Source organism: Teleopsis dalmanni, chromosome 2 (assembly GCF_002237135.1).
Source record: "Teleopsis dalmanni isolate 2A chromosome 2, ASM223713v2, whole genome shotgun sequence".
Classification (NCBI taxonomy): Eukaryota; Metazoa; Arthropoda; class Insecta; order Diptera; family Diopsidae; genus Teleopsis; species Teleopsis dalmanni.
The window spans coordinates 53609075-53621812 of NC_051847.1; the positions used below are offsets into that span (position 1 = coordinate 53609075).

Genomic DNA, 12738 nt, shown 5'->3' on the forward strand with positions numbered 1-12738 from the left:
CCATTGTATACCGTAACAATTAATAAACTCTAGTTATTTTAGTAATTATCCAAATAGAAAACCAGTGGAAAACTATGACGAAGTGTTGCTTGTGATGCGTTTTTTTTGTTTGTAATCAGTGGACGTTTAGTTGTTGTATATTTGTTTATTAAAAATATATTTGTTAAATAAATGTGTTTATTCATCGTGTTGTTATTCAAATTTTATAATAAGTAAATAAAATTTACTTTTTTTTGTTATAATATGTTCACAGTGTATTTATGTTCTTTTTTCTCTCTTCAGGGTTTCTTTTCAGTCTAGGTATCATTGCCCGCGGCTCATCAGGCTGGAGGATCGCAGGTAATATCCGTATACTTTGTGGTAAAATATATTTTGATAAATTTTTTTATTTTACAGGTAATTCCAACGCTGTTTGATTCATGTAAGTGTTTTCATGTAAGTGACTTTGTTTTTCTCTTCTTCTTGTAACATGTGCGGAAGAAATTTTGATATAAAAATTTGTTTCGTCACAAGCGGTTGCCGAGAAAGCGTGCACACCGACTTTGAAAAGAGAGTTTTGTCTTAGATGCAATACTAAAAAATATATTTAGAAAACTTGTGTTAAAATATGAGTGTAGTCGGTTCGTGCACATCGACCTTGAAAACACAGTTTTGAGAAATGCGTTTAAAATTTTAAAAGTACTTTACGTATAGTACGCCTGTTTTAATACGTCTTTACAAATGTGCGTTTAACTTCGAAAATAGTCTTCTAATCCGCAGATTCGAAATATTATATTTAAATATATGTATATTAAGAAAATCAACTAAAAAACCATTTTCTTTTAAATTCTAACCATTTATAACTCCTTAACTATATTAATAATAACAAATGCTTTGCAAAGCACTTGCATTGTTGTTACGGTATTACCAGAGGTGTCTACATTTAAGTCTTTTTTACTTTATTGTTTTCAATCCACTTCGTATAGTTCATTGATAGAGTTTATTACTCTTAAGACATGGAACGCCATTTTTCGAACATACGCGTACGTGGTCTTTTATATATATTCATATATTTGTAGAATTTGTTTATATTTAAGTAATTTCCATTATGAACCTACAGGATTGCAGGGATTTTGTTAATGCTGCTATATTCTTGTTTAGTAATCATTTTTTTGATAAAAACGTATTTGTAATTATAAATTCACCTTATCTTGTATGTCATAGCTAACAGTTTTAATTAACGACAATATTCAAGGATCAATTTATAAGTTCATATATTGGATTAACTAGCTATATGCAATAAATAATAATTAAATAGATTATAAAATATTTCGTAGTTCCTTTAAAGTTCCTTTAAGATTGTGTTTTAAATTAAAATTATAAAATTTTGATAAATTTTGAATCGTTCTTATGGTGTATGCTATATGCTAATTAACTCTGGTACTGTACATTAAATGCACAACGCTTTAAAAATTTAATATTAATTTCCATTGAAATTTTCTTTTCAATGTATTTTATTCTTTTATTCAACCATTTTGGTATAGTTTTGTACAATATTTTATTTTTGTATTGGCGGTGAAGTGCAACCTCTTGTCGAAAGTTTTTTACCTCGAAACGCACTTAACTGAAAATTTTCCAAAAATTGTAAATAGAGAAAATCAGTGATATTCAGAGTATTCTACTCGAAACTCTTCAATATAACACTTTTTATATTGTTTTATCCTTTTATCCTTTTTACCACATTAAAGCACTCTTTTATTAGGGTTTCTTCATTTTTCTTTTACAAATTTGAACACATCTATTCATATACATATTTTGTAAATAATTCTATTAAAAACAAAACAATATAAATCCATTTTGTTTCTGCTTCATATATTTAATTAGAATTTGGTTTCTAAAAGTTAGCTCCTTTTGACTTTGTGATGAAGGCACAATAGTAAATTGTTTCTTGCAAATGTATAGTAAAAGTGAAGGAAGTGTCTTTCTGCCACAGACCAAAAACAATAGAATGAAACTTTTAAATGCTATAAATTTAATAGTCATTAGATAAAATTGTATCATAAATTTGTATCAGATACAAAATAAAGACATATTTTTGACGTTTCTTCTTAAATACATTATTGTTTTTCCAATAAAATGAACACAAAGAAATGAAACGATAAATAAATAATATCATTCTACCCTAAAATTAGCTCATTATTATAGGTATGTGTGTATATTTTTAAATACGAAGTGTTCTTTTAAGAAGTTTAGAATTTTAAATTGAAAGAAGGTAAACACTATTTGAGCAAATGCATTAAATATTTTTTGTTATTCAAAAAATGATTTTTATTCACAAAGATATTTTAGAAAATATATTTTGAAATTACAATTTTCCATAACTTTTGTGAATGTTAAACGGTTTAAACTGCGATATTTATTATTTATTTATTAAATTAAATATTATTAAATATTATTATAAAATCATTAAACAGCTGTATGGTCAGCAAAAATTCAATTAATTATAATAATATGAAATGAATTTTTGTTGTTGTAGTTCACGATTGTTCGAAAAATCTCTAAATGAAATATACTAATTTCTATTCAATATAATAGTCACTTCCGTCTGAAAAATTTGAATTTAAATTACAATTTTATATTCGTGGAATAACATTAGCATGACTTTGTCAATATTACGTTCCTAGATTAAGTTCTATACATAAGAAAGAATATATAAATCATGCAACATATAATGCCTCTACAAACAGAATATTATTGAAATTTAACAATTAAAAATAAAAATATAATTAATAAGTTCAGTTATTCTCCAGTTCATTTATCATTTATTTTTTTGTAAAAAAAAAAATTATTTATTTATTTACAAAAATTTGTAAATAAAACTTTCACGGAAGGTAACAAAACTTCAGAAAAATGTGCGAACATAAAAGTCAAGTACGGCTTTAGGTCAGTTGGTTAAGGTGCGCTGACTCTGAGTTTCAAATTTGGCAGGACCCTAGTTCGATTTTTGATACTTGCAATCTCAAAAATTTATTCACAAATAATTAAATACAAGAAATAATTCCAAAACCTCTGATCATAGGTATTTGGGATATACTCGAAACAGTTGGTGGTCAGCCAAAAATTCAATTAATTAAAATAATATAAAATGAATTTTTGTTGTTATAGTTCACTACTGTTCGAAAAACCTCTTTATAAAATCATTATTAAAATATTTCTTATATATCCAAAATATTTCTTCTATATTTCCAAAATATTTCTTCATTATTTCCAAAATATTTCTTCTATATTTGTACATATATAAGGAAATAACTTCAAGTTTTAAAATTTCACCAGAGTATGTGCGTGTGTATGTAGTAACTGTAGTAAAATAGTTTATTCTCTTCAAATTTTAGTACAAAATATAACTTCTGTGCAACCTCAAAGACAAATTCTATAATAAAGCTTTTGCTTGAAGATAGGACTTTACATAAATTAGCATTCTTAGTGTTATAATGTTATGCCTTTATCATTTCAATGTTAACTTTAGGCTAACTTCTCATTAATTATTTTGCTAACTCTCAGCTGCATAGTGCCCGGAATTAATATTGTATTGCAAATGTGAGATTTTGGACATGTTAATTCTGTGTAGCAAGGGATTTAAATTACCATGAAATGCATCATGCCTAATTAGGAGCGCAATCACCCTGGAGCTTACTTCTGTTTCATTTCATTCAGTAAATATGCATTTGATTAGCTATAACAATTGAAACTGTTATATAAACTTGGTATGAATAGCTGATGCACTTTTATTAAATTTTTATATTTTGAATAGAAATTTAATTTAAATTCTTTACATTATTTTAACTCAAAGAGCGTTGGCATTGTAATTTATTAATATAACTCTAGTTTAAAATTCAAAAATTTAAATTTAATTATCTGTTACTTGAAATATTTATACCACAGTGCATAATTACGTCTTTATACAGTATTCATATATATGAAAATATATATAGGAAATGTATTGTAATAGCGAGAAATACATACTCTAAGGCATTTGTTAGCTGTCCCACTTGAGCTGTCGCTGTATGAAATGGTTCTGTTGGATACTTGAGATACATTTTCAGTGACATCAACATTTGAGTTTGTTGTGAAGTCGTTGGTGGATACATAAGCAGTGTGTGAAGATGCAACTACTTGACTTTATGTATAGTACTACATGCACTGGTTCAAAACTTAACCACTGACTGATTCAAATGTCGTTGGAATGAAAACTGCATGAGCATCTGTTAAAGTATACAGTTTTAAACAATGCTAAACTTATTTGCTCAATTTGCATGAATTTAGTATAAACTTTTGTGTCATTTTAAGTTAGCACTACAACATGAAAGTCCTTTTAACTTTAATTCTAGATAATTACGTTATTTTAAATTCCGTTAAAATAATAAAGTTTAATAATAAACTAGTCTAAATACTTAAGTACATTAGGAGGAAATTTTACAAAAGCTTAATAGGAATATATTTAATTTATTTATATAACTTATTACAATTTTTTCAGTTGCGTTTGATATAAGACAATTAAATGTTGATAATAATAATAAGAACAATTTTCTATATTATTATGTTGAGGCTAGTTGAGTAAATACACTTGAGCACTTTTACTTTATATTAACTGTGTGGTTTCTTCATAACCCCTCTCTACGACTTGAATGGATTATTGTTTATCACTTCATCAGAGTAAGCAATAACTGATCTCAGATCTGCATACAAATATGAAAAACAATGATTTTTAAAGATAAAGTCATATCTATGTTAACTTATTTTATACAAAAAAAAAACAAACTCTTTGTATATTTCTGATAAAAATATACTAAAAAAATGCATTTATTTGGTTACAGTCTATTGTAATATTATGCAGTTATCATTTCGGTATATTTTAAGTATTATCTTACTATCTTACTTACTATCTTACTATAATTTACACTTATCAGGAGTTCGTGAATTAATGTCAGTTTTTACTCCTGTAAATATTTTTATTGCTAACTCTTATTCAGTTGCTAACTCTTAAAGCTTTTTAATTTATATTTGATTTTTATAATACAATTATTTTTATTTTTATTCCATGTTGAAAATACTTTTAAAGTATCCTTGCTTGATTTTATTAAACTTTAATGTTTCCAAGCCTCACACATTACACCTCGGTGGACGAGCCTCAAGAGAAATCATTTCAACTCAACATGCAAGCAAAATAAAATTGCACGCTTTTCTTTACAGTAATTTTTGTTGAACTCTTATTGAGTGTTATATGTAGATAAATCTTTCTACAGGTAAACCGAATCCGTAAATACATAAAATACGTACTCAAATTAAAACAAAAAAAAAATTTTTTATTACAAAAAGTAAAATAAAAAAATAAAATTAAATTTAAGACTTTCAAAAGGTATACAAAATTAAACTTTGTTTTCAAAGCATTCAAAAAATAATATTAAACGTAAATAATGAAGTTGAAAAATGTTTTAAAAAAAAAAATCATTCATTAGACTTTATATCCATATGTCGAATTTTATTGTCTTCATATACCAAAAACTGAGTGATCATTTACTCCAACAGACATAAAGAAAAATAGAGCTAAAGGCTTAACTAATTCATTTTGCAGTATATAATATATTTAATAATATATAATTTATTGAACGTACTTATATACTTCATATTGAACTGTTAAGTTATCTATCTACAATAGATAAGATAATTAAAATTATTTTATACTATGTTCAGACAGCCACATTTCTTTAATTTCGTAAAAACGAAATTAAGTTAATCGAAAGTGATCATACTGTCCCAAATTAAGGAAATCATATGTTTTTTGTTTACAAATTGACTGTTTCATTGCAGTACTATAAGAGATTAGCTTCAAACGGCACTAAAATATAAACTACAAGTATTACAAATATTAATTCCATTTCACAAAATATTTAATCTTAACTATTCAAATGCTCAACGTTCTTAAGAAAGGTCTATAGGTTAATTTACTAACCTAAATTAACCTAAAATAAAATGTTAATTCTTTTAACATTTTAGATATTTCGTGGAGTAATTACAGTACATATTTTTTACATGGATTTTAAATACTAAATTGTTTTGATTCTTTAATAAATACCTTTTCAACAAGCCATTTATTTTTCGTTCTCTCTCTTTTATACTCTCTTGTAAATAGACGTTAATAATATATGTTAATATTGTAAATTTTATTCGTTACAGTAATATTCTACGTTTTCATGACTGAAATAAATAATATTTGTAATATTAACATAAAATATATAGGTTGATAAAAGAGATAAGTAATGGTTAAAATATAAATACTAAACATTGAAGGCACTGACCACATATTATAGCCTATAGGAATATTTGATATATATGTCATTTTAGTACTAGTTTTTCAGTTCTTACTATTTGTAGAAAATATTTTTATCATTAAAGATATTTAACTCCAGTATGGTAGTAAACAATACAACAATAGATCCAATATTTCTATAGATTATGATCCAATATTTCTATAGATTATGGATCTTCGTTTCCAATTTCAATATTAACTTCTTAACCCAGTGTATCTCTTCTATAGCGTTAAAATCATTCACGAATTAAGTTGAACTGTTCAATTTAATTAAATATGTAATCACTATTAAAGTGTAATGAAATAGAAAAAACCCTTTCTAATCTGTTTTAGCAAAAATATCTTCATTAATCAAAGATTTGAGTTTAAAGAAATGTTTTGTTATTAAACCGAAATAAAAATTTGATATGCTTACCTTCGTTAGATACAAATAGATATCCCTGCACTTTTTGAGATACAAATAAAATATCAATTTTAACATAAATGCTTTTGTACTCAAAATAAAGTAAAAAACAAAATTGAACTGAAAATAGAAAATAAAATAATTACGAATGAGGAAAAAATTTGATTGTTTCAATTGTTTCCAAAAGTCAATTGTTTTTTATTTTTTGGATACCGCCTTTTGCTTTTCTATTGCTCTTTAGTTGCAGTTTTTTCGGTACGAATCAAAAAAGTCATAACAATATTTAAAAAAGCAAGATAAATAAGTCTTTTAAATGAAACTACGAAAAAAATTTTTTTGATTAAACAAAGAAGATATTTTTTCCTTAGATTTCAGAGACTTCAAACTTGCTTGTTTGTTTGAATGTGGATTTGTGAAAAAAGTGAAAATAAAAGCAAGAGCAAGGATACGAATTGAAAGCATTCAATGGTGAACCACAAATGTCAGCCTCCAACGACTTCGAGGAGTGTAAATAACAGTGAAGTTTTTATTCTTCGAACTTGGTTTCGTTTGTTTAAAATTCATTGTAAATTTCACAATTGAAATTGAATTGTTTGTTAAAACGAGAAGCACACAAAATTCAATAAAAATAAAAGGCTCAAGTTTTAGACGAGAAAGTAAGTAGCAAGTAAACCAAAAAGGTAACAATTTATTTTAAAACTCGATAGCTGAAGGATTTTACCGCATTAAACCAATTTTATTGAACTGTATTTGAAGTTAACAAGTCAACAAAAACAAAAAAAAAAAATGAATGAACAAAAAATAAAATCAAATAAAACAGCCAAAAATAAAATTTTAGAACAAATCTATAAGTAAATAGTATCTAATTTGTGATTGATTTTAGGCAAATTTGCACAAATTTAAATTTTAATGCATTCGAGCCTAACACCTAACACCAGTACTGCATAAATATTTAAGTGTCAGAGCGCTACCAACACTGCGACTTATAACTTCTACTTTTAGAGATAATTGGCTATAAATCTTCGCTTAGGGGGCTTTTAGTTAAAAATTACGTTTTCGTGAAAATAAAATTTAATGAGGTTTAAAAATGTCACCATGTTGCTAAATACTTATTGTGATAATATCGAAAGCATTAAATTTATATTTAAGACACTTCATAGTTTCAAAAAAGAATACTATCACATTTTTGAGTTTGTATCGTTTCCCTAAGCGGTTGTTTCAATTACAGAACAACAATGTTAAAATTTCAATTAGAAAGTCAATTAAACTTTTGAAAATTTTTTTTTTTTGCTTAACATACCCAACAACGTCGTAAAGTTAATACCAAACAAAGTCATAAAAATTAACGAGAAAAGAAAACTTTTGTGAATCACACACAGTGGATGTGGATATTCATAAGCACATCTGTTATACTCATCTGTGTGATTGTAGAAAAGGATATATGCGATAAAGTAACTGTATACATTAAGACCGAAAAGTTTTCGGAAATTCTCATTTAAAATTCGCGCGCTGTATATTTTTCGATATTTTAAGTTTATGTAGTTTGGCAGCAATTAAGGACAATTACTATGCCAAAAATGAGCGCGATCTGTCAGACAGTTCGTTTACGGCAGCTGTTGAAACCAGGTCACCTCAGTAGTGCGTTGCGAAAAAAACAATGGAAAAAAATATTGAACAAAGAGTTTGCATCAAATTTTGTGTTTCGAACGAAATTTCGTGTGCAGAATCGTTGCGAATGCTACAAAAGGCTTATGGGGAATCAGTTTTATCGAAAACTCAAGTTTATGAGTGGTACAAAGCCTTTCAGGACGGTCGTACGACCGTCGAAGACATTTCGCAACGCACTACTGAGGTGAACTGGTTTCAACAGCTGCCGTAAACGAACTGTCTGACAGATCGCGCTCATTTTTGGCATAGTAATTAAGGACAGTGCTGCCAAACTACATAAACTTAAAATATCGAAAAATATACAGCGCGCGAATTTTAAATGAGAATTTCCGAAAACTTTTCAGTCTTAATGTATGTTTTGTCACACTCGAAATAATTTGCAGAAATTGAGGTAAAAACTTAACCAGAAAATTTCCCGTAGAAATAACAGAAAGACTATATTACAAAGTGTTTGCTGGAAGCGTTTCGAGCCAAACCAACAAAAAATGTTGAAATTCTTAAATACATTTAACCAAAAATAAGTAAAAGAGTGCAAGCAAAACTGAATAAAATCTATACACGAAACATAATATCCTTGAAAAAAAAAGAACTAGAAGAGACTCGGTAATAAAAAAGTTTTAAACTTTTTCAACACAAAACCTCCTAAACTTTGTGGAGTTAAGAAACAAATAAAAAAAATCGATTTTATTTATTTAAGACGGAAAACATTTTTTATTTTATATAATTTCATTAAATGTTGACAAAGTACTAAAGTGAAAATAAACAAAATAAAAATTTAGCCAAAATTATGGTTACCTAACCCAAGTTGAAAATTGAAAAAGTTTTTAGAAGTTTAAGAGGTGAGCCAGTAAGCACAACGATGAGGCTTAAGATACGAGTACCTTAATCATTTCAGTCACTAAAGTCAAGTATACGCCATGTAGCAAGATTAACACAAGATATTTGTGCAATAAAAAAATAGAAGCACCAAACAGTCGCTTTTAAAGTGAAATGAAAAGTGAATCCATGAGCCATTTTAGTCATAAAGTTTAGTCGTAAAAGACTGCAGAAAAAACATGGACTTTTATTACTATAAGAAATATTTTAAAATACATTTTATTAATATATATTAAACCAAAAAATATAATAAAATTTGTTAATAAAAAGTGAGCATTTTCTCATAAGTATGAAAAACAATTTAAAATGCATTTTATTTGAATATCGATTAACATACAAGTTTACAATTTATGCATTTAACATTAAATCGGTTAAAATGAAGTTCAGCATTTTGTCTATCTATCTACTTCAACAGCAATTAATTTTCATCAAATTGTGATCGTTTGCAAAGGAGAGTCTCCTTTATAATATAGATCAGGGACCAATACAAATCATTGTACATATTGGAGGGGCGCAGAAACAAATTTATACGTTCATAGTTATTTTTGACAAAAATAAATGTTAAATTTAGTTTTACTAATTGATAAATTTAAATTTATTTATTTTATATACCATAAAAATAAAATAATGTAGTTTTACCAGTACACCAATAATTTAATAATTTGCGTAATTGTAGTAGATAAAAAATTTGTCGCGGACCGCACAAACATAAGCCGCGGGCCGTACTTTAAATAGCCGCGGTGAATAGATAATTCAAATAGGATTCGGTATGGACAGTATATGATAATTTTTTCTGAACGGATTTCAGCTTTATATTTAATTTTTATTTAAATATAATTCAATAGACTACGCAAACCATATGACAATATCCCATACATAATATTGACGTAAAATCTTTAGTGTATTCGGCATAGTGAAGAGGACAATTCAAAACGTATCTGGAAACTAAGAACTTAAATAGAAACCATAAGCAATATAACAATAACATATTCCAAACGTAATATTTACATAATCATGTAGATGTAAATCATGTAACGAGTAAAGATAAATGGCACGTTGCAGAAATAACTGCACAGTTTAAATTAAATCCATAAATTTTGTACATATTAAATGTAAACGATTTTTTTAATTTTTGGCTCAAGGGTTTTAAAATTTTTAAGGTTCAATTATTTCATTTTTAAATACTAGTGGTTGTTTGGTTGTTATAAATAATGACTTGATCCGTGACTTTACTTTCGCATAATTTTGTTGATACATCTTTATTACATCCAATAGGTTAGAAGCTACTAACTGCTTCTGTTATATTTCTCTTTATCAGCAATAATGTTTGTTAAACTCATGTCCATATCATATGGATAATGTTATTTTTAAATATTGCAATACTTTTTCATTTAAACTCTAAAATTTGAAGATTTTGACTGTTAATAATACGTTTAACCACATTTAATTTTGCAAGAGCTTATTATATGGAAAATTATTTTCGCATCAGTTTGTAACATTTCATTTTTCAGGATGATATTGAACATGATATTGTCCGTATTTTAATATCATAGATCCCAAATCATAACAACATTATGCCGTTCACTTTAGGTAGGGGGTAGTTAGACCTTGACTAATTTTACTAAGTAAGAGGCCAAATGATGAGTTTGATTTACAGCACAACTATCTAAATAATATTATATGTGAGTGCGGTCTACAATTAGTAGCCTTCAAAGAATACTAAAAAATATTTTCTGTGGAATTATTTTTCAGTTTAATAATTAATAATTAATAATCAGAGGATATTGGATTCAATTTAGTTCACTTAAATAAATATAAAAAGAATTAAAAGTAGTTTTATTTGTATATAAACTCTGCTCAGAAACTGATACAAGCTTTGTTATCATTTTCGATATATATTTTAAAAAGTTGAAAAGTTTCTTAAATATTTTTAATGTTTCAGAATTTTTACTTGACATTAGTACTAAAATTTAAAAACAAAAATGTAACTAAATTACATCGTTTTTATTATATTTAGATTATTAGATTATTTACTTAAACGTATTGATCTTATTTGAAAGGTATTTGGAGTAACAATAATTATTTTCTTGCTTTACCTATAGTTAAAAGCTTAATTTACGACCTAACTTGATAATAATATTAAGTATGTGCGAGGCCGAAAAACTATCTTAACGGTCAAATAGATTATCACTTAACAAAATTAAGCTTATTGAAAGCCAGTTGCTTTTTTTTAAATTTAATTAAATTTGTTTGTCTTAGGAATTTTTCTGTAATTCTGCATTCATGTTTGATTAACTGATAATAGTATTGATATCTCACAATATAATTGACTTTGAAATATATATATTCCGTTCCAACATTTACACTGCAGTTATTAGGTAAGCGGATCAAATAATACATTGCCGTTTGCTTTGTTACTCGTATTCATTTTTAAGAAATCTGTGAGTTTAACAAACATGAGCCATAAAGCTATCTTTATTTTTATGTACTGATATAATTTTAAATGAAATATTTTTTTTTATTATGTTTGTTTTTAAATTTTCTAAGAAAAATAATAATAAATTTCTAATAACTGAAGTTAATAAAATTAATTTAACAGTTTTTTGACGTCGATGAAAAATCAAATCACAGTTTTATCAATCAAATCTTCAATATTATTCACATCTCTCATGCGAATCTACTTATCATTATTTGATATATTTGAAAATTTCAAATATAGATTTATTTATATTTTATTTTAACATGTGCAAAGTAATTTTTTCTTGCAAGTATCCTGAAAATTTATTGTTAACCCCGTAGCACACGTAGCACACAAACCAGTTTACCTTTATTTAATTTTTGGAAAATTTTTCTATTCAATAGATATTATTTGCTGTATTGAATATTGCAGGCGTGCCTAGAAACACAAAATCGATTGAAAAGATTTTTGATTTTTAAATTTAAACTGGATTGAGAAACCTCAACAATTTGCTTAAACGAAGGAACCGTTTTAAATGTTCTTAGTACTTTTTCTTAACCCTTATCAAATGTTTTGGTAAATTTGTACGTGACATGAATTTTGTTAAACACAAAGAGGAATTTTGGTAAATAATCAACAATTTACATTATTCACCTTTGTTCATGTCTGATTCTGTCGTGAACTTAACTTAGAAGAGTCATAATAATTAAATAGACTGTTTCAAATTGACTAAAATTATTTGGTATTATATAAAATTTTAATAATATAGAAAGTTGATTCATGTGAAAAATAAATATATGTAATTAATAATTAAATTACATTAACATGCAGATAACATAGTTAAAAAGAGGTTACATTAAATTAATATAAATAGAATAAATACATAAGGGATAGATCCCAGAAATTATTTACGAAAACTGACAGGTTTACCAACACCGCTTTATCGAATCTCAGAATGGTTAAAGGCTTCTCGAACAGGTATGCAGA

General features: G+C 26.3%; 1 protein-coding gene across 2 annotated transcripts in view; it reads left to right on the top strand.

Annotated features, from left to right (window-relative positions):
• Nucleotides 1-294: 294 nt before the first annotated feature.
• LOC119684790 (branchpoint-bridging protein-like) overlaps nucleotides 295-12738 on the top strand; it is an 89189-nt gene continuing 76745 nt past the window's right edge. For both annotated transcript variants that reach the window (XM_038098913.1, XM_038098914.1), the window contains exons 1-2: nucleotides 295-339; nucleotides 397-421. The gene's annotated coding sequence lies outside the window, so the exon portion shown is untranslated. The remainder of the gene's footprint in view (nucleotides 340-396; nucleotides 422-12738) is intronic.